We start from the raw sequence: 23,639 nt of genomic DNA on the forward strand, positions 1-23,639 counted from the left end.
TGGGCACAGCAGCTAACCTCTTGTAGTGTTTGGTCACTCTGCTGCATTGTTTTACCTTCCACACCCCGAAAGGAGTAGTTGGCTGGTGTTAGTGACATCTGTAGACTGATTATAGCCAGTAGCATTTTGCCTTGGGTTAGAGTTGTGAAAGGTGTTGTCTAAGAAAAGAAAAAAACCTGCCTCACAAAATGCAGAATGTATTGCTACTGGTTTCCACAAATGATGCCAATTCTCTACTTTTGATAATTCCTTTGTCCCATATGATTCTTCTATTATTTAAGGACAAATTTCACACAGACCATGAAAGGTATTTTTTTTTCTTTTTGCTTTCCTTTCAAATTCTTCACATTGTCAATCTTTCTTTCTTTCTTTCTTTCTTTCTTTCTTTCTTTCTTTCTTTCTTCTTTCTTTAGAGGTAGGAGGTCTTCTTGTTTATCAAACAAAACAAGGGGGGGAAAATGCCTTGGTGGTTTTTGTTCCTTTCTCTTTCCTACAACTTCTGGATCTGCTATTTGCAGATGCTATGAAATTTTAAGTCTATTGAATTAGAAGTTGCTCTTTCTGGTTTCAAGACTGTCTTTCTTCCTTTCCTTTGCTAAAATTCTGGTCTAATTAAAAAAACAGTAGATCATAGTTAAATAAAACTGTACCCAGGATAACCCTGATTTCCATATGCAGATCTGTCTGCACTGACAACCACCCCCCTTACACACACACTCTCGCTCTCTCATTCTCCTTTCCCTCCTCTCCATCTCCCTATTGCATTGTGTCTGACTGATTTTCAGAGCACCTTCGCTGTTTCCCCTTTCTCATTCCCTTTCTGTAAAATATCTAGACAGGAAGGAGGTGGCTGCAGAGGCTGAGCAAACAATCTCACATTCTGCCTGCAATGTCATCGCTTCTTTCCCCCATTTTAGGGGGCTGAAGTTGCCCAGGAAGGGGATGCAGAGGAGCTGGAAAGGAAAGGGGGGAGCTCTCCAGAGGCAGCTGCGGTCAGGGGCAGGGACTGCCGCCAGATGTGCCTGCCTCTCTGGGCTTTGATTCGAAAGGGGCAGCAGGAGGAGATATTGGGAGACAAAAGCCCCGGTTTAAATGATCATTTTCTTTATTTAACATGGCAGCAGACACTCTCTGCGTAGGATCATCATGCCGAGCACAAACTGGACTTTCCCACTTGCCTGGCAGGAGTGAGACAGATCACTGTGTGCTAAATGAGCATCTGAGGTAAGACCCACTGTTACAGATACTTGATTTTTTTCCTAAACAATTAATTTTCTTAAATATATGTTTCAGCCTCAATCACAAACAGTATAGTGGGGGCAAATCTGTGTTAATCTGCATCTAAAGAGCCAAGAAAAAGCAGAGGTATAATATATTCAACTCAATTTGGGGAGGTTAGTTACTTTGTCAATTCTGTATGTGCTGTTTGTTTTTTAGGTAAAATATTTGGTTTAAGAATAGACTAATGTCATCATAATCCACCACTGGTGATAATACTGATGTTTAGACTCTTAAAAAAAACTTTGCAAAAAGACAGTGAGCTACAGATGCATGTGCTGTATTTTTAGCTCACATACAAATATTAGAACTCTTATTAAAATGATAGGTTTTTTTTAGCAGAGAAGGAATGAATGCTGCATAATTAAGTACAGTATTTAATTTGGCTGTTGTGAAGCAAAAGAATAAGGTAATAATTTTTATTGTACTAATCAGTCTCAAGATGTTCTCTGTGTTAATTGGGTTAAAAAAATTGCAGTACTTATTAGAAATTCTAATTTCACAATGCAGCACTGACAATAAGCTCAGCCAGTGAATTATTCACATCTTTAATTTGCTCACTTAATGACAGTGTTCTGTAATCAGAGTGCAGAGACTGCTGCCTATGCATTATGTATGATGCTCAGGACTTAAATGCAGGACATTATGAAGCTCTCAGTGGTTCAGTAATTAGTTTTCCACAAGACAGGATTTAGATATTCACAGATAAAAGTCCACAGTTGGATAATGCTAAGGTTGCAACACAAAATAACAAAGGAAAGGAAGCTCAAAGTTTAGACTGAAACTTTGTCTCTCCGGCCTTGTCCACTGTGGAAACATAATCATGCCACCTGAAATAGTTGCCGAGCTCTGATCACATGTTTGAAAACTGTTTTTGAACAAAGTTGTAGCAGGCAAGGCATTTGAACAATTTCAGTGGACCAGAGGGGAAAGATAAAACCTTTTTAATTAGTGTTCACAGAAGCCCTGCAATATATCCTCCTAATAAGTCTGTAGTATGCATAGCAGGCATTCTCAATGTGCTTTGTAACTTAGTTAGTGCAAATGCAAATCAGGTTACAATGGTGTTTGGCTGTAATTGTGTTTGTAAAAGGGTTACATGCCCAAATGGAGATTGAACTTGCTTGTGGTTTTGTTCCAGTTGCTTCTGAGGGAAGGTTTGAAAATCAAATGAGATATTAAGTGAATCTGGACATGAAAGGAAGTAGATCTGAATTGTCAGTGCAACTTTGGAATTTCTTACACTTGTCGGTTTAGAGTTGTCAGTTTTTCTTTAATGATTCTAGGATTGTTCCATCGTGAATTATATAATCTTAGAGAATACCCAGAACCACTAGCAATACTTTGAAAATGTATACTGACTTTGGGAAAACATTTCATAGAATTAATTCTAAAGTTTAATGATAAATTGGAATATTTACAGTGATTTTTTTTAAACATTCTGTCTGGTTGACTATATGGGAATTTTTGAGGATTTAAATATTAATATTTATTAATAAGATCTCACTACTTTGCCGTTTGTTGGTCTAAGATTTGTACTTATTTCCAAAACCAAAGTGTTAAGATCCTTAATAAAAATTTATATTTAAATTGAAATGCACAGTAATACTTTTCAAAACTGCCTTTTACAAAATGAAAAAAACCCTGTCTTTTATAGCTTAGAATATTTTTTAAAGAAAGTTGAGAAACAAATACGCAAATGTATTGTTTACAGAAGGAATGAACTAGTGACAAAAAAGAAATTACATTCCATCATAATTTGTGAAAAATTCCAAATTTAAAGAAATAAGTCACGCCTCCAAATTTAACTTCTAACTTTTAGAATTGAAGAGTTATTTTAACAAAATAAAAGAGTTTTTCATATATGTTTAGGAAGCTGTTCCCTTTGTGATACGTCCAACATGCTTTTTTTGGAAAGGGCACTTGGTTAGGGGAGGAATTCAGTAACTGAGCAGGTGACCTGGTTTTGATGTGGATCCAGAATAATATGTGGCAATCAGATGGTGGCAGTGGCGCTGGTGGTAGCTCAAAGAAATGGTTGGGAATTAGGAAACTTGAGTTCTAGTCTTATTTCGGCCACAAACCAGCAATGTCACTTTGAGCTCTTAATATTATTTTCCATTTTCTTATCCCTCAAACGAAATAACAAACTTTTCTTAGATTTAGAAAAACACAACTGTAACATTATTATGGGAAGAAGGAAGGTAGGAGGAGTGAAAGTTTTTGAAAACTTAAGAGCACTAGATAAAAATAAGGAAGCTATTTTAGGGATTAACATAAAACAGAATGTGTGTCTTTAAGGCTGTATTGTTTATTATGGAAGAGATTTTTATCCAGATTTGCAACACTCTATAATGCAAAAATGTCAAAATATTGCCAAGTAAATCAATTTTAATTTAATTTAATGAGAATAAGCCATGAAAAAAAAAATGTCCTTCTTAGGTATTTGGGGGAGAGCAAGAGAACTTTGAGATTCCCATAAACATCAGTTTGGTGTCATCACTCCAAAAAGGTTGGCAATCATCTTATTTTGGACATTTATTTCACCCATCACTTAGGAGACAGATATTAATTCTCTAAGAAGTCTTATGCTTGGAATGTCTGCCAGTCATCAAGATTTCAGCCATTCTTTTCATTAGATTATGAGTCAGAATAAGATAATTTACACCACTAGAATTTTGCAGCTTTTTCTGACCAAAAATCAGTCAATGTATCAACCAATCAATAATTGATTATCTGTTAATTTTTCTTTAATCATCTATTAAACACATAATGCTATCAAAAATAATATGCTACCTTTGCCTCATTCTTTACGAAGCTATTGTGTCCATATTCTAGATGATAGACTGAAGCACAGAGAAATTAAATATTTTGACGATACAACACAGCTAGTAACAGTGTTAGAATAGAACCAGCTCCAAGTCATGAGGTTTCGACTAATAGACAATATTGTCAGTTCTCAAGGTCCTGTGATAAGTGTTGAGATAAAGTAACTGATATTCCTGCCCTCACATTCTCATGGTGGTAATGTTTGAATCTCTTTTACGTACTCACTTGTAGGTCAAGACTCTTGCTTCTCATAGTATGGGCTACAGACAGCATTGGCATCATCTGGAACCAGGCTTGGGTGCTTTACTTTGATGTGGCTTTTAAATCACCTGGAGATCTGGTTAAAATCAGATTCTGATTCAGTAGGTCTGGGATGGGGCTTAAGATGATTTTCTAACAAGTTTCCAGGTAAGGCAATGTTGCTATTTGAAGAGGTCCCCCTTTTGTGAGTTCTAGAATTATAGTCATGCCTTCTTATCTGTGGTTTCACTTCCTTTAGTTTCAATCACAGTCTGGAAGCAGATGATCCTCCTTCTAATGAATTGTCTGAAGGTCAATAGTTGCTTAATGCTACGTCACAATGCCTATGTCATTCATCTCACTTCATCTCATCATATAGGCATGTCACATTATTACAAGAAGGGTTAATACAGTACAATAAAGTATTTTGAGAGAGAGACCACATCTATATATCTTTTATTACAGTATTTTGTTACAAATGTTTTAGTTGATTATTATTGTTGCTAACTCTTACTAGGCTTAATTTATAAGTGAAACTTTATCATAGGTATGCATAGGAAATAACATATATATAGTGTTTGGTACTCTTTGCAGTTTCAGGCATTCACTTGGGGTCTTGGAACATATCGCCTGTGGGGGAATTACTGCAGTCTTATTCCCCCAAGTTTGGTACCCAGTGTGTCTAGGGAAGACCCAGTGGTCCTAATTCCTTACTGAATTCCACTCTTCCTCCAATTCTTTCTTTTTTCTTTTTCTTCCTCCAATTCTGATCTTTTTTTTTTTTTTTTTTTTTTTGGTCCAGATAGAGATGCTTCTTTCTACCTTGGTTTCCTGACTTCAGCCTCTGGTATCCTAAGTTCTTAGCTTATATAGCTGGAGCTCTGGCTACCAGTTTAGCTCTGGCATAGACCTCTTGTGGGTCTGATTCCACACACCCAATTACTAGCCTTGGCTGTTCTGTCTTTCTTGTGACATCAGCCTGGTTAAGGATCTTGATTCCCCTGTCTGCATCAGAATCACCTGTGAAGCTTATTAAACACTTGCAAGCTCTATCAGTAACTCTTGTATAGATTTGAGCCAGTGAGTATGGGGTGGGACTTAGGATTTTTTTTTTTTAATCTTTATCAGAGTTTCATTGATTCTGATGGGCAGCACATGCTGAAAACCACTTTCTTGGGGGCGCTTGCTGTGTTGTGACTTGATGGGAACCCTTTCTTGAAAAATGATACTGGCATAACTTCTCAAGTTTGCCATGTACTGGGAACATTTTCTCTATGCCTCTATGCTAGCAATGGGAAAAGACCATAGAAAGAATTAAAAACTTTGCTGAGCTGGTTTCACTAAGGCTTTGCAGAGTGATTGGCATTTGAATTGGATAGCCAATGAATGAATAGGTCATTTTTTTCAAGCCAAAGGAATAGCATATGCAAAGACAGATAAAAATGAGAAAGATACCTTAAATACTGAGACGTCCATTTTGACAAAACTATTTAACACACAGAATGGGGGGAGTATGACATAACATCATAATAGTAGGTAGCTTCACTTTTAAGACCTTTATGTGTAAAAAGAATTTATGCTTCATTTTACCAGCACGAAGAATTATCAGAGGTTAAGATGGAAAGTAAAGTGACCAGACATTTGTTTCAGAAAGCTAATCTTGGCATAGAGGGCATATGTATTTATGAATTTAGTAGGGTAAGATGGAAGGCAAAGAGACAAGTTAGATATGTGTGGTAATACAATATAGGTGAGGTGGAGAGGATGCTTAGACCACACTCCTGGGCTCTGAAGCTAACCTCTGTCTCTGATACTGGTGATGTTTCTTTATCACAGTTATATTTTATAGTAATAGCCTGCAATTTAGACCTTATAAGTGGCATGGCCTTGAGAATTCAGGGAATTCAAAGCTTTTATGAGCCATCAGTGGCTCTTTCTTTTCCTGATTATTTTACCTCATAGCGCTAAGTGGCTAACTCTAGGTTTCTTCCCTCAGGAGCTGCTTAGAGCTTTTAAGGTAATTATTTGGGAGCAAAATCTTACACAGCAACTTAAAGGAAACTTGAAACTAGTTAATGAGCAGCAATAGGAATGCCAATGGTTGGGAGAATTGTGTCTAGATCTCTTGAATACAGGGCTATTGCCCAAGCTCTGGATAGAGTTTACTATTCCATTAGACTTGAGTCAGCCTCATTTTTTTCCTGCCTCTGAATTTGTCCCTTTTAGAGTGACTGTTTTCTTAAATCAGCATGGATTTATTGCTTCACCAACCTTCATTCACTCACCTCTGCATAGAGAGCTCATTTACTTCTAACAATCACATATATTGTATCACAGAGCATATTTTGGAAACACTAATACCTACTCTCAGATATGTTTAGGCATTTCAACCGGTTTTTTACTTACCCTATTACTTCCTTGATCTTAGCTAAATTCTGTCTTCCCTGACCCTAATCTGCCTGTGTTTTTGTGGTAGGCTAAGTAGTAGCCCCATCACTTCCCTAAAATAACTCCCAGAACCTGTGAATTATGTTATCATACATGGCAAAAAGGATTTAGAATATTTGATTAAGATTCTTGAGATGGGGAGATTATTCTGGATTATCTGGGCTATGTAATCGCAATGGTCCTTTTAAGAGAGAGGTAGGAAATTCGGTCAGAGAAGAAGATTGGAAAATGCTATCTTGCTGCCCTTGGAGATAGAGGGAGAAGCCCTAAACCAAGGAAAGCTGGCATCTTCTAGAAGCTAGAAAAGGTAGGGAAGCAAGTTTTTTCCTAGAGCCTTCAGAGAAAACCAGCACCCTGACTTTAGCCCAGTGAGACAGATTTCGGACTTCTGACTTCAAGAACTGTATGACAATACATTTGTTATTTTAAGCTATTAAGTTTCTGGTAAGTTGCTACAATAGCAATGGGAAGCTAATACAGTATACTATATAACATTGTCTGACTTATTTGTTTGATGGTCCAGTTTGTCCTACTGATAAAAATTTTATTGCTTCATTGTTGTTTTTCCTTGCATACTACTCTGCTAGTGGACTAGCATATTTATTTTTCCTGAGTTTTAAATTCCTCAATGACAAAGGTATTACCTAGGAGATGAGTGACTGATGGGACTGTTCTGAGGTAAGGGAGGTAAAACCAGTAAAGTGCTCCATACAGAGTCTGATATAGATTGAGTATGTAATGAATGCACTTCCTGTCTTTTCATGGAATCCTGGTAAACTAATTGTTGGGTTTTTTAGATGGTACTGGAGAAATTCAAAATTGAATTTTGATTATTAATGGTTTTGAATATTAATGGTTCACAGTGTAGAAGTTTATATAGAATTTAGATTAGTAGGTACTTATTAGTAAGTGCCAATAATTCTCTGGTCCATTTTGAATCTCATTTAAAAGATATTTTGATTTTGAATTCCTTTGGGGGTAAAATATTTCTTACTCATGGCCACATGTACACCATGCAGACTAAACTAGCTAATGCTTAGCAGAGCATCCTTTATTGCCTCTCAGAATTTCCCCCTTTCTGCCCCAATTTGAGTGTGTTTTTCTACATAACACATATTTACTCTCACACTTAGCGGCTACTTGTAGTTTACAGTACAATTAGTGTCTTAAGGGTTAAATGAGAATGCCGGTGAAAGCACTCTGTCAACTCTTTTGTTTATACAATGTGCATTGTTGGTACATCTGTTGTATTGACAAAGTTAGGAGCTTGAGAAAAGATGTTGCATGTAATATCTTTGGATCCCTGAGGCCTTATAAGATTTGTTAAAGAAATTACTAAATAAAAGGTGGAAAATTAAAGGGGAGCAAGCCAACGAACAAGAGTTGAAGAACTGAATTTAATAGTTCTTTGTGTAGGATAACCCTCAGAAATTTGTCTCAGAAATGTCTCCTGATGTCTGCGTTTGAGACCCAATTCCCCAAACCATACAGTTAATGTGTGAACCCTAAACCCTCAATCACATGAACTAATCTCAGTCATTCTCTCCAACTAGAGGTGGCATATAAACTATCTCTAACTTTGTTAGTTTCCTGTTAGTACCATAACACATTCCTGTAAACTTAGTGGAATAAAATAACAAATCTATGTTGTTTGTAGGTAAGAAGTCCAGGACAGATCTCACCTGGACTTGATAAAAATCAAGAGTGTTGGCAGACTGTTCCTTTCTGGAGGTTTTAGGGGAGAATCCGTTTCCTGCTCATTTGAGTTGATGGTAGACTCTAGTTCCTTGTGGTTGTAGGACTGAGACCCTCAATTTCTTGCTGGCTTATCAGTCTAAGGCCATTGCCAGTTTCTGAAAGCCACTCTACATTCCTTAGCTCATGATCTCCTTCCACAATCTTCAAAGCCTGCAAAGGCAAGTTGAATCCCTCTCATGCTTCAAAGCTCTTGTTATTTTTCACCATCATCTCTTTGACCCACTCTTCTGCTTTTGTCTTCCAATTTCCAATACTCATGTGATTATATTGCACTCACCTGGATAACTTCACATCTAACTCACAACTGCAAAGGTACATTTGTTTTTAAGATAATATGTTCATAGGTTCCAGGGATTAGAGGTCAATGTCCTTAGGGGGCCATTATTCTGCTGACTACTGTCCATAACCGATAGCAATTGCCTGTATTATAGTTGTTCCACACTTTGTTTCCTAGGTGGGCAATATCATTGTCAGCCTTTCTCCAAGCCTCAGTTATTCAGTCTCAGAACTCTACTAGACAGCTGATTTAACTCCTTTGTCAACTTAGTTTGTCTAATATATAAAGTCATTTTTATCCTAATTTGTTTCAATTCAGTTAGATTCCATTTAATTCAATAATAATTTATTGTCTACTGAAACCATTCCTGGTATGATAAGGTAAGATATGGAGTTTGTAATCTGTGTATAGATTAGATATATTTGTTGAGAAAAATGTAAGAGAAAATATAATCACCATGTATACATAACAAGGATGTTAGAAGGGGAATGTCCTCATGCAGTGGTGGGATTAGGAAAGCAAGTTTGTGATTTTGCCTAGCTTATAGGATATGATTTAACAAACAGTGGTCAGATCTTTCTGCTTTAAAATATCTCTCTTTGGGGATACCTGGGTGGCTCAGCGGTTTAACGCCTGCCTTTGGCCCAGTGAGTGATCCTGGAGACCTGGGATCAAGTGCCACATCGGGCTCCCTGCATGGGGCCTGCTTCTCCTGTCTGTGTCTCTGCTTCTCTCTCTCTCTCTGTGTCTCTCATGAATGAATAAATATAATTTTTTTTTTTAAAAAATGTCTCTCTTCATAGCTTGGAAATTTTGGCTTTACTTTTCACTGTTAGATCCATTTAGCTTAACAAACATCCTATTTTACCAAGCCATCCTGTAGAATTCTTGCTTAGGGGATGTATATTCTTAATTCTTTATTAAACTACTGTTTTTTTTTCTTAATCCTTGTACTTTAGTCTGAAACAACTTTCTATAGATCTTTAAAGAATATTTCCTTCTTTAAATTTGTTGTCTCATTAAGCTGATAGGGTTTCTAGCACTGGGTATTTGGGGACCTCAACAACTTTTAAGTGTAGTAAGTCAGCACCAGATGGGGACAAGTTGGAAAATTGACCTGGGCCAGGACTCTTTTTATTCTTTCATGATGTCTCTAAGAGAGATGAACATGGCAATAAGGTTGACAACCAGGGAGTATGACCAGACGTCCATATTCCAGTGTTCATGGGGAAGTAGTTCAAATCTGAGGCAACCTACCATTAACATCACAGACACTTTTGTTTATGTATTTATTTATTTATTTTTTCACAGACACTTTTAAAATAATGAGTAGGGACTCATAGAATTATCTGGTGAGAGTAGATAATTATAGACAGGTAGAGGTAGCTTGTTTCTGGGAGGACAGATGCAGAAAGAACTAGAAATCTAGGGTCCAGCCCCATCAGGGAGATTAGAATTTAGGATATATCTATTTTTTTTTTCTAAAAATATATATTTATTTAAAGATTTTATTTATTTATTCATGAGAGACAGAGAGAGAGAGAGAGAGGTGGAGACACAGGCAGAGGGAGAAGCAGGGAACCTGATGTGGTCCCAGGACCCTGGGATCTCGACCTGAGCCAAAGGCAGACAGACATTCAACCACTGAGTCACCAGGTGCCCTAGAATTTAGGATATTGTGCTTGGATATAAAGTGCAAAGCATGACTGAAGCCCAGAAATAGAGACTGGTATGAATGGTGGGATAAAGAGTCCAGCCTAGGGCTTAGGATCACTGGGGCCAGGGAGGACATGAGTTTTGGCTGACAGACAAATTCCAGACCTTTGAGCCTCTGACTAATATCCACTCAGGACTCATTTTCATTGGCTTAGGCAGAGTAGGGCTCACTGATTGTTGTTCTTTAGGACTTGCACCTGCCCATGGCCAGCTGTGGGCTCTGTAAGCCTGGGGAGGCATAGGGACAGTTGGTCTTTGCAATGCCAAGAACAATATCATGGAAATTTGTTCCACTTGTGTTGGGCAGTTTGCACAATGCCACGTGACTCTAGTCACAATTGAATTAAACTAACAAGTCATTTGCACTTATTGAAGTATTATTCCAAATCTAGACATTGATCATTAAATTATTTGCTTAATTTGTTAATTTTCTAAGTTAAAAATTTAGATTGGATTTTGGCAGAATAGAAGAAATTCTAATAATTCATGGTCTCTGAAGATAAAATGAGAGGTAGTGAGTTCCTGAAACCGAAGAATTCAAGCATTCACTAGATGACCACTTGGCAGATGTGTTGCTGGGGGATTAAATGAGTGACATTTAAAAGTCCCTTCTAATCCTAAAACACCATCTAAATCAGGATAATGTAAAAATATCTAGACTTCACAGACATTATTTTCCCTTATTGAATACCTGGCTTCTTTTAAATTTTAGAAAAATACTTATTAATTAGAAAAGAGATATTAAAAAGGGATAATTTTTGTTAAGCATGCTTGGCCATTTTAAATTACTTTCTTCAATTTAAAATCCCCTTAATGCACTGATTACTTATTAGATAAACCAATAATCTTCTATGATTTGCAGTGAATTGCAAATTTATGCATAAATATTTAGATATTACACATAGTCCTATCCATTGAGGATCCTTTTTTTTAAAGCATAAAATCCATACTGATATATTTTATTACAAAGTTGTTTATTTTAATACTAGAATAAACTCAAAATCTTTCTCCTAGTTATACTGAATTACAATGACCTTTTAATTGCAATTAAGCTCACAGTTTTCAAAGTTCTTTTAGAAAGGCCTGCTTTTAAGACGTGTTTTGCCCTAGATAATGCTACCACCCAACCTCTGCTATGCCTGGCAGTCAATGAAGAAAAAAGTTCACAAAATTAATATACGATTTGGAGTTGGTGTCTATGTCTAGGAGAGATATCCAATGAGAGCTTTCTCAACTTTAATGTTGTTACCTTCAGTATAAACCTAGAATCACATGCTTCAGGGGTTATTAGTAATAACTCTCATACTTCAGTTTACCGATGAGGAATTTGAGTCACAGTGATGTTGAGTTGCTTATCGATTCATTTATTGCACATAACAGTTCTGCTCCTTTCCCTTCAATTTGACCTTGACAGGTTGTTCATTTATTATTCTTTTAAAGAAAAGGAGAGATGGGTAAGATCACATACCTAATCAGTAGATGGGGGTCCTGCTACCTCTGCTTGTGATGCTGGACTAGAGCCTGTCACAGTTCTTTTTTACATCCAAATTTATCTGATGACTACAAGGTGATGCGATCAAACCTTATTCATCTGAGGGTAGGTAAGATAAAATTACAATATACCCATTACTGCAAAATGGTGTCTGTAGGATTTGGAATTGTTGAAGATAGCTTTTTCCTAAAGTATTTATTAAATGTATGTGTGGTCTGTATTTTATAAATTAATAATATTTGATGCCAATCATATGCATTATAATATCTTGATATTTACAGCTTTCAGAATACTTAGTATTTTAAACATAGTTTACAGAGTGCCTGGGTGGCTCAGCCAGTTAAGCATCTGGCTTTGGCTCAGGTCATGATTTCTGGGTCCTGGGATTGAGCCTGGAGTTGGGCTCCCTGCTAAGCAGGGAGTCTGCTTCTTCCTCCACCTCTGTTCCACCCTGCTGCCTATGCTCACTCACCCTCTCTCTCTCTCTCAAGTAAATAAATTTAAAAAACAAATACAGACTGCTATTGATATAATACGATCTCACTACCTTGTAATAATTAGTATTGATGAATATTGACATATATAATTAGAATATTCAGGAACAGAAACTTGATAATGATTCAGGCCAAAAGTTATGCTCAGAATTTTAATTTCATAATGTTGCACACTATGAATAATTAAATATATCTCTTTTGATCTCTATGTGTTGATCTTTAAAAATATTCTTAACGATATGCCTAAAGCTAGTGGTAAGCAGGAATTTTGATTGCAATCTTCTTATCTTGTGTCTTAAGAAGTCACTTTTCCAAAGAAAGACTATCTTTCTTACATTACTCTAAGCCCCAATGTGAGGATCCTGCAGTTTTTCCACTGCAATGGAAGAAGAGCTTCTAGGGTAGGGGATATGCTTTGAAGCCACTTTTGAGACCTCCATGACTGTGTCTATACTCACTGCTGGGCTCTTCACAACATGCCGTGTCTTCTAATCTTACAACATCCCTGAGATCTAAGGATTGCTTTATGATTACTATTCTACAAATGGGGAAACTGAGGTTTTGAGAGGTGAATTGTGTGCAAAAGCTGTTCAAAGTGTCCCTTCTACCATGCCAGACTTCTTATTTATTATATTTCCTTGAGAGAGAGAGAGAGAGAGAGAGAGAGAGAATAAAAGCAAGATCAACAATGGCACTTTATATCCATGTAGCAGTTTAGAAATTTCTTTTTACTTCCTATCCCATTGTGTGTTATATGTGTATTACAGTGTTCTCTAGAGGACTGATGTGGTAATGATAATAGTAATATTTGTTAAAAACTTGCTCTATGGCAGGCACTGTGCTAAGTGCTTCATATACATTATCTCATTTCATCCTCACAGCAACCCTATGAAGTAGAAATTATTATCCTCGTTTTTAAGATGAGAAAATGAGGCTTAGAGAGATTAAATAGCTTGCCCAAGGTTACTGCTGTTTAAACCAAGCAATCTAACTGCAGATTCCAATCCCCTAACTGTTTTGCTCTGCTGCTTGCACTGTATGTAAGGCTCTTCTTTTTTTCCATCTTAATGTTTCTTCTTTTTATGAAAGAGTTAGGGGGGAATGACTTCTGCACTAGCACTGTGCTATTAAGAACTGCAGCTACCGACTAATGTCCTCAAACTTTAGTGTGCATAAGAATTATCTTGGTTTTTTTTTTTTTTTAAGATAAATGGTGCTCAACATTTCTGAAAATTTTATATTAATCTAATAATTATACAATTTAAGTGAATTAGTGTTGTTTAATGGGTAACGCCCTAAAATTTGAGATTGTCAACAAATGTCTAATAATCTCTTAACTAATTTCTTATATAAAAATAGATTTCATAAGGTTGATTGCTTTAAGCAAGTTATGTGGTTCCTTATCTTTGTAATTCATATAATCATAAGATATAATCAGAAAGTCTTTATTTTGGGATCCCTGGGTGGTGCAGCGGTTCGGCGCCTGCCTTTGGCCCAGGGCGCGATCCTGGAGACCCGGGATCGAATCCCACATCGGGCTCCCGGTGCATGGAGCCTGCTTCTCCCTCTGCCTGTGTCCCTGCCTCTCTCTCTCTCTCTCTATAACTATCATAAATAAATAATAATAAAAAAAATTAAAAAAAAAAGTCTTTATTTTTATTTTGCTAATTCATTAAATTTCTCCAGTGGCACTAGCTTGCCTGCTACTAGATGGAAATGTGGCCAATTCTATGGCTTTTCTGCTCTCTCAGGCTCCTACAGTGTCTATAAGTGATATATGCAATCTTAATTTAGTAATCAAAAGTACATATTCCTATGTTTCGATAAACCCTTCCATCTTCATTCAAACTTATAATTATTTCCTCTACCTCAGTTGAAATCCAGATAGAGAGTGCTGGCTTTCCTTTCTATTTTACTGTTTCAGTGGTTCTTGTAGTATTGGCTTGTGGAACAGCAGTACCAGCTGGGAGGCTGTGAGGAATATGAATTCTTTGGTCCTGCTCAGACTCAGAGTCAGAAACTCTGGGAATGGAGCCAGCAATGTGTGTTTTAACAGGTGCTCCAGGTGATGATACATGCTGAAACCTAAAGTTTAAGAATCACTGCACCATGTGATACTTGCTTACCTCCTTATCCTTCTTAGTAACTTTAGTTTTTGTGGTCAAAGGAAAGGGGGGAGGGCATAGAAAAGGAGTCAGAAAGGTTGTTACTTCTATGGCGTTGTCATAGTTGGCCTTTTATTTTAGGACCTAGGACTTATTTAAAGTTGACTCATTCTCTGATGGCAGCTTTTTGAGAGGCCTCATTGAGAATACTAAAGCCCCTTTCTTTTCTGCCCCTTTTCCTCCCCACTCCTGTTCTATGTGACATGGAGTTTCTCTTTTGGGGTCTTATTGCCCTTTCATTTAGAATGGCTCCACAAATGCTTTGTTTGCTTTATTTACAGGGTACAATATTTTAAATTAAACAAATGAATTTATTCCTTTATGAGCAAGATTGTCTTTTCTCTTACAGACTTCCTGCTATTTTCCAAGTGTGAAAAGCCTATGGATTGATCTGTAACTACCTTGGTAGTATTTTTAGGCCTCTGAGTCCAAAGAATAAGATCTTGGAACCAAGCAGCAGTAGTAAACTAGATAGAACTTCCTGATTATTACCTAGGGCCTAGACCTCTTTTGTATACCACTGTACATCATCTTGGCCCCATTTTTTGTTCCAATTACAGCTATAGTGACCAGGTCCCCACACACTTTGACCAGATTTATATAGTTATAACCTGACAGTGCCTCAGCATGGGACAATTACTTCTTGTTTCCCATCTGAGTTTCTCTGACTCCCTGTTATTTACAATCAACCAAAATAATGGAAGCAAAAGAGTTAATGCCCATGGGGCCATTCATAGCTAATAGGGATGTACTATATAGATAAACGCTTCTTTCTTTCAGTGCCAGGTGGGCAATTCTGAAGTGCATGTCCATAAAGCTTCCAAGAACTTCCTACAGAACTGAGTAATTACTGCCCAACTAGGTAACATATCTTGGTATTGACTTTCCCTCCTTCCCACAGATCCTCCCTTTCCTCAATCCTATTTTCTGAGATTATTCTTCCTAAGTAAACTACTTGACTACAAGTCCTTTCTCTCAGGCTTTCAAGGAGACCCAGGCAAAGACACAGTACCAATGCTAATCTTAAGTCATTTTTCCATCTCTTGAAGATTGGTACAAATATGAAGATTTAAGGTTATAAATTCATATAAAATTGGGGTTGTCTACAAGAGGGAATGCCTGTGTTTTGTTGGCTTCAACTGAGTAATTTGCACCAAACACTGAAATTGCCCATAAGTAATTCATGATTGTGAGTAATTAAATACCACAAATCTCCCATCCTCTCTCAGAGGCAGAGGACTGGCCTGGATTACTTCTTGAAAAAACATTGAGGATTTCAGTGACAATTTTATCAGAGGGAAGCACTTGATTTTGGCTCAGGAAGGTTTTAAGACATCATTTGGGGGCAGCCCAGGTGACTCAGCAGTTTAGTGCCGCCTTCAGCCCAGGACTTGATCCTGGAGACCCGGGATCGAGTTCCCCATCGGGCTCCCTGCGTGGAGCTTGCTTCTCCCTCTGCCTGTGTCTCTGCCTCTCTCTCTCTGTGTGTCTTTCATGAATAAATAAATAAAATCTTAAAAAAAAGACATCATTTGTCTGGGTTCATAAGTAGCTATACATTAAAAGGATGCCTTATAGAATGCTTTAATTTAAAAGTGAGATATTCTTTTTTTTTAAGATTTATTTATTTATTTATGTAATACACACACAGAGAGAGAGAGAGAGAGAGAGAGAGGCAGAGACACAGGAAGAGGAGAAGCAGGCTCCATGCAGGGAGCCCGATGTGGGACTCGATCCTGGGACTCCAGGATCAGCCCTGGGCCAAAGACAGGTGCCAAACCGCTGAGTCAGCAGGGATCCCCAAAAGTGAGATATTCTTAACTCGATTCAGTTTTCCTAGGTGACAGTGATGCCACTGTCATTTCTACCTGGTGCTGTACACAGGAAGAACCATACAAATGTTTTCCCTTTCTTAACCTCCAAAACTCCCATAGTTGCATTATAAACTAGTCTAGTGCTTCCTAAAAACTGCTTTATGGACTGGCTATAGCAAAATCACTAAGGAAGCTTTTTTAAAAATACATGCTTCTGAGTTCTATGTCTGGAGATTTGAATTGGTTTTGGAGTTTGGGCAGTGATGGCTGGAACTGGCCTTTCTTGGCTTATGAGAGCCTATTGTGCACCTCGCTTTCTAACTCCACATTGAGTGCCTTCACATTGGTAGCTTGAAATCAATCCTAGTGAGAGTACTGATACTAAGGAAATTGGCAAATACTATAAAATAAGTATGCCCCCCTTAACCCCCCCCCCCCCCCAGCCAAGCTGGTGTCAAATATTTACCAGCACATAACCGGATTGGGCCCCAGGACTCAGTGTAACCTCTATTTCAAGTAAGAAATCTATTTTTTAGAAATGTACATGTTTTTTATTTCTGACTTAATATGAGCTGTACACATGACAGTACTATTAGCACTTTATCAGATTTTCTTATAAATATAATTTTTAGGTATATCTGTTAACCTTTTTAATTTAAAATACTATTACTGAAATTGTTTAATAAAAACACCAATTTGACTTGTGCTATAGCAACTAATATAAATGACCTCCTCTTTGGCACCTCATTGGGTTTTCTAAAGGAAAACCAGTCCATGTTAATTTAACTCCCTGTGTGATATTGTGCTACAAAATTAAAATATTTATCTGGTTTGGTTTAATCAGTTTTTAGAATAATTGTTTTAACAGAAAATTGGAGTATCATTAGTCTCCTGAATATTATAATTTAACAAATGATTACTATGCTAAACCAAATGGTTACCATGGCAAGAATTTATTTGGAGTCTCGAGGTAGGAGGGGTGTTCCATTAGAGAGAGATTCCTATTTCTCTTCCCCATTGGTACCTAATTGCTAAGCATTAAACATAGTGAGGTTGGAGAATTCAGTACATATTTACAAAGAGAACAATGATTCTCAACACAATGCCTGGCATTATGATTTAAAGACTAGTTAAGGTCATCAAACCATTGCCAACAGAGTTTATCCTGATAAATCTGAAATAAAAAAATCACAACTTGGCTTTATTTATTTTTTCTTTTTTTAAAAGACTTTATTTATTCATGAGAGAAAGAGAGAGAGAGAGAGAGAGAGAGGCAGAGACACAGGCAGAGGGAGAAGCAGGCTCCATGCAGGGAGCCCAACGTTGGACTTGATCCCGGGTCTCCAGGATGAGGCCCTGAGCTCAAGGGGGTGCTAAACCGCTAAGCCACCTGGGCTGCCCCACAACTTGGCTTTAACACAAAAGGGGAAATGCCAACACAGTTTGGTTTTAACACAAAAAAATTTTAACACAAATTTTTCAATGTGGTATATACAGTATTCCGAAAATTAAATTACATGTGAAGAAACATGCATTCTGGCCTCAGTTTCATCATTTCCTACTTAAGCCCCATTGGTGAAGTCACATAATCTTTCTTAGTCTCCATTCTTTATTCTTGAACTACTCTATTTATATCACTGAGCTTAGTCTGAGGATCAAATGAGATAAATGTGTGAGCAATTTGAATACATTATTCTTCAAATGTAAGAAATCATCAATATTAGTTTGTTTCAAAGACTTAGGAAGGACATTATCTTTTATTAAATGTGATTCAATCTAATCACATATATATCTAGTGTTGATAAATCCCTTGTCAGAACTTTATATGACTGAATGAGTCTTAATTTGTCATTGATAGGTATGGTTACCTTCTTTTGGATGTGATCTTAATGATTATGAATGAATTTTCAAAATTTAAATACATTTTATATATACATATATTATTTTGCAACTATTTTATGGAAGAACAGTATGTTATGTTGCTTAAAATATTTTATCTCATGTGAATGTGGTAGTATAAATAAGGAAAACACTGTGGAATTTCTACTCTGTCAGAAGAAATATGTTTATATTAGCCTTGCTTTTTTTAGATGACAAGGCTAATTAGGCTTAGAAGTAGCAACACTCTTCTAAGTCTTAACAACTATAAAATGATAAAGCTAGGACTCAGAAGTTCTTCCATTTCAAACTCAAACCCAAGTCCAAACTCTGAACCAAAATTAAAATCTGACTTTATTTTCACCTTATTCTCCTTTTCTTCACTCAGTTAAAGTGTTTGTGTATCTACATCTAGAACAAGTAGCCCTCTTAGATAAACAAGATTCTTGGTTAAATAGGTTAATTGTGATAGTTCATAGTTGGAAGCAATCAGAGTCGGTTGTCCCTGTGTTTAACAGTGGCTGCAGACTATCTAATATCCCGCCAGCCTATGATTTCTGTAAATCACATTCATAGTAATTTATAACTGTAATAAAAGATTTTCTCCCACTAAATCCAGATTTGAAGATCAAGTGGAAATTTCCTCCAAAGAACACTATTATTTGTTTTATTAGAGAAAAGTATTAATAAACACAAATTTGAAATTACTTCTGAATGCCTAGACATTTTTATTTGTTATTTATAATCCCCAGAAAAGCCATAAATATCCATTTTGCAGTTAAGGAAAGTGAGGCAGAGAGTACCTCATGTGAAGATCACACAGGTGCTAAGTGGCAGTGGTAGTATTCAAACTCTGGTTCCTGAGACTCTCAGGCCCATCATTTTCTTTCTAGCATATGGTTGTGAAATACCCAGGGGGTCCTATAAAGGAAAGTTTACAGTGTGACCATATATAACTTTGAAAAATTGTCATACTTCAGAATCACAAGGTTTCATGTGCAAATCCAAATTTGTAGTTTTTCTGGAAGGTCTGGAACAAGGACTGGGAGAAAGTACCTTCTACTCCCTTTAGGATAGAGCCTGGGCTCTCATTTTAACTACCTCCCCTATCACAGCCACATTACCTGACTTTGTTAGAGTTAATCATCTCTGGATTCTATTGTGATTTCAAAAGCTTTGTTGACTGAGGGAGGAAAAGTTAAGCCTGGGCTATTCTTATGATTAATTAATAAATTGGGGACAGAGCTGTTATAGTTCCCAAAATAATGTATTTTAGTTCCAAACCAGGGCCTTCTCAGATGATTAATACTCTAGGCTTTTCTTATGGAATTGTAATTGACTGATATAAGCCACTTATTAAAGTTTTGATGTTACTCAAATTGTGTCAGTATAATTTTTAGGATATCTATAACCTGGTACTTAAGGTGGTAAAGAATGATGCTTGTATTGGGGTCTCAAAATTATAAGATTATACATTTTGTTTGGAAATAAACATTCTAAAGGTAGGAGGTAGGTTGGACAGGAAACACTAGCATCTTTTTTATTATTATGTAATTTATAAAATATCATGTAATCCTAAAAATAGGCCTTCAGATCATTACTTAGGTAGTATAAGCATTTTCTTATAGCTAGAGGATTTTATAGTTCATCTCCCATAGAAATGACAAGTTTTCATATTCAGGGAATTTGAGTTTTCTAATTAAAAAGTGAAACAGAGTTGTTCTAGAGTTAAAAAAAAAATTGAAGAAAATACACCAATAATTTAAAATAGCTATTTTGTTGGGTGCCTGGGTGTCTCAGTCCATTAAGTAATCTGACTCTTGGTTTCTGCTCAGGTCATGATCTGTGTTGTGGGATCAAGATTCATGCTCAGTGGAGTTGGCTTGAGATTCTTTTCTTTGCCTCTCCCTCTGCCCCTTCCCCTGCTCATACCTAGGCACACACACTCTCTCTCTCTCAAATAAAATATATAAATAAAATCTTAAAAGATATATCAATTTTGCAAACATTTATGAATGGTGTTTCTTAAGCATATCAAAGTTTTAAGTAAAATCTTATAGAAAATTTTACTTATGCATAGGCAGTCAGAAAATATATTTCAAGTTGAATGGGGGTAGGGAAATATTCTTTCTAATACTTGAAGTTAGTGTTACTTTTTATAGGACAGTTTTCTCAGAAATTAATTACAAATGTAGTCCAAAATGTTTAGATCATTAATAATAATAGTTTATTTCTTAATATGGTAATTTATTTTATTTTTATCTTTTTTGAAGATTTTATTCATTTATTCATGAAAGACAGAGAGAGAGACAGAGACAGAGACATAGACAGAGAGAAGCAGACTCCATGCAGGGAGCCTTATGTGGGACTGGATCTTGGGACTCCAGGATCATGCCCTGGGCTGAGGCAGGTGCTAAACCACTGGGCCACCCAGGGATCCCTTTAATATGGTAATTTATATAAAAGAATTTGTAAGTTTAAAAACAATAAGCAACTGGAGGGTATTATGCTGAGTGAAATAAGTCAATCGGAGAAGGACAAACAGTGTATGTTCTCATTCATTTGGGGAATATAAATAATAGTGAAAGGGAATATAAAGGAAGGGAAAAGAAATGTTGGGAAATATCAGGAAGGGAGACAGAACATAAAGACTCCTAACTCTGGGAAACGAACTAGGGGTGGTGGAAGGGGAGGAGGGCGGGGGTGGGCTGGGGGGGGTGGGGTGGGGGGGGTGGAGGGGAATGGGTGGCACTGAGGGGACACTTGACGGGATGAGCACTGGGTGTTTTTCTGTATGTTGGTAAATTGAACACGAATAAAAATTAATTAAAAAAAAAAAACAATAAGCAAGCATAGGGCAGTGTTACTATTTGGGCATTTACTGACCCTCCCCCACAATCAGTAAGTTTTTCCCAATTTCATATTATGACTCTAGCACTATTAGGTACTGTGGAAAATTTATAAAAACATTTTTGAATATTCATTATGAATAACAAATTGGTTATAATTTAAAAAAATGTACAGGGCCGCCTGGGTGGCCCAGTGGTTTAGCGCTTATTATTAGCCTTCAGCCAGGGGTGTGATCCTGGGGACTCGGGATCGAGTCCCACATCGGGCTCCCTGCACGGAGCCTGCTTCTCCCTCTGCTTCTCTCTCTCTCTCTCTGTCATGAATAAATAAATAAAATCTTAAAAAAATAAAAATTAAAAAATTAAAAAATGAACATGGTGAAAAAATACCATGAAAACTATTATTTCATCTCTATTCTCATCCCGAGTTAACAGTGATTATTACCTGTTTCTTGTGTATTGTTATGCAGATATTTTATGCAGATACATGCAAAGTGGTGTTATTCTCCCCCCACATTCCTGTTGTATAGGCTGCTTTACATACAACATGGTAGTATATCCTATACATAGTTCTGAATCTTGCTTTTTCACATGCATGTCTTGAAGATTATTCCATAGCCCAAGTAGCAAATTGTTGTCATCTTTTTTCTTCCTCTATGGCTGTAAACTATTTCTATTTTTAGGTGTTTTATAATCTACTTTACCAGTCATCTTTTATTTAAGTAGTTTCCAGTTTTACTATTATAAACCAAGTTGCAATGAATAACCTTTTATATAGGTCTTTTCACATATTAAATAACTATGTCTTTAAGAAAAATTCCTTGAAGTGGAGTTGGATTAAAAAGTATGTACTGCTATAATTTTGAAAGATATTGCCCAATTACCCTCCATAGAGGTTGTGCCAGTTCACACTTTGACTAGCAGCATACAGAAATGCCTGTTTCTCCACTACCTGGTCAAACAGCATTATTAATTTTTTGTATTTTTGCCCATCTGATAGGTGAAGAATGGTATCTTAATAGTTTTAATTTTCATTTTTTTTAATTTTTAAAATTTTTCATTTTTTAATTCCTGTTCATGTGATTGGGAGTTAGTATGCTTCATTTCCCATGAACTGTCTATGTTGTCTATTTTTCTGTTGGGTCAAATAGTAGGCGTTTATTGTTTATTGGTTTGTGATATGAGTTGCAGATATTTATCCCAGCTTATCTTTTTCCTTTGCCAGTGCTTATTGTAGTTTTTGCTGTGAGGATTATTATTAATTTTTTTATGTTGTAGAATTTATCAATCTTTTGATTTATAGCTTTTGTGTCATATTTAAATAGGCCTCTTCTATACCAAGATTATAAAACACTTCTCCCAGGTTTCTTCTAATACTTATATGCTTTCATTTTTACAATTAAATCTTTGATTCATTTGGAATTTATCCTGATGTAGAATATGAGATATAGCTCTAATGTTATTTTTTTCTAGACAGCTACCCAATAGCATTTATTGAATAATCCATCTTCAGTGGTTTGAGATGCCGCGTTGCTACCTTTTGTTATATTAATAATTATGGCGAGCATACTATGAATCAAGTGTTGTGTTAGGTACTATGGCAAAATGTAAAAGTGTAATATAGTTCTTGCAGCCAGAAATTACTATCTAGGTATAGCAACAAACTCAAGGAAACATTCATGGAAAAAAAATCAAATAGTGGGTTGTATCAAAGAAGGTTTTATGGAGGGGCAGGCATCAGTTCTTTCCTGACAGTTACAAATGGAATTAGAGAATAGGAACACACAAAAGAGAAATAGGGGGAGAAAAGAAACGGAAAATACCTCCTTATACTCATTATCCAAAGGTTATCCTAAGTTACAGGGAGACTGCATGTTGATTAGCAAATATTAAATGTGAGTATATTTCTGGATGGCAAACGCTTTTATTTTTAGAAACACATTTATGATATCTAAGGTGAAAATTATCATTATCAGATACTGTTGATTTCTTAAATTCTCCCTTTTTAATTTAAGTGTAAGAATAAAGGTTTGTGTAGAAAATGGCTTCAATCTCAATTACCACTGTCAGAATAGGCATCTTGTTAGTTTATTTGGAGTGATTTGGGTGTGTCTGAATTGTTTCCCATTGTATTTTCTTTTTTTTTTAAAGATTTTATTTATTTATTCATGAGAGACACAAAGAGATAGGCAGAGACGCAGGCAGAGGGAGAAGCAGGCTTTCATTCATGGAGCCTGACCTAGGACTCGGTCCGGGTCTCTAGGATCATGCGCTGGGCTGAAGGCAGCGCTAAACTGCTGAGCCAGCCGGGCTGCCCCTCATTGAATTTTCTTGCCTGTTTAATATTGAATCTCTTTGTGTGAAATTTGCCATGCTGGACTTTGTTACTTTAAGTTCTTTA

The 23,639-nt window shown here is 36.5% G+C and overlaps 1 long non-coding RNA gene across 7 annotated transcripts in view; it reads left to right on the plus strand.

The window, feature by feature from the left end:
- Positions 1 to 640: 640 nt before the first annotated feature.
- Positions 641 to 23,639, plus strand: part of LOC112923172 (uncharacterized) — an 895,045-nt gene continuing 872,046 nt past the window's right edge. For 6 of the 7 annotated variants that reach the window (XR_011997181.1, XR_011997186.1, XR_003235621.2 and 3 more), the window contains exon 1: positions 708 to 1,224. This is a non-coding gene — a long non-coding RNA (uncharacterized lncRNA). Of the gene's footprint in view, positions 1,225 to 23,639 lie in introns of all 7 variants that reach the window. The other variant, XR_011997185.1, reaches the window with a different exon arrangement.

This window comes from Vulpes vulpes, chromosome 1 (assembly GCF_048418805.1).
Source record: "Vulpes vulpes isolate BD-2025 chromosome 1, VulVul3, whole genome shotgun sequence".
Lineage (NCBI taxonomy): Eukaryota > Metazoa > Chordata > Mammalia > Carnivora > Canidae > Vulpes > Vulpes vulpes.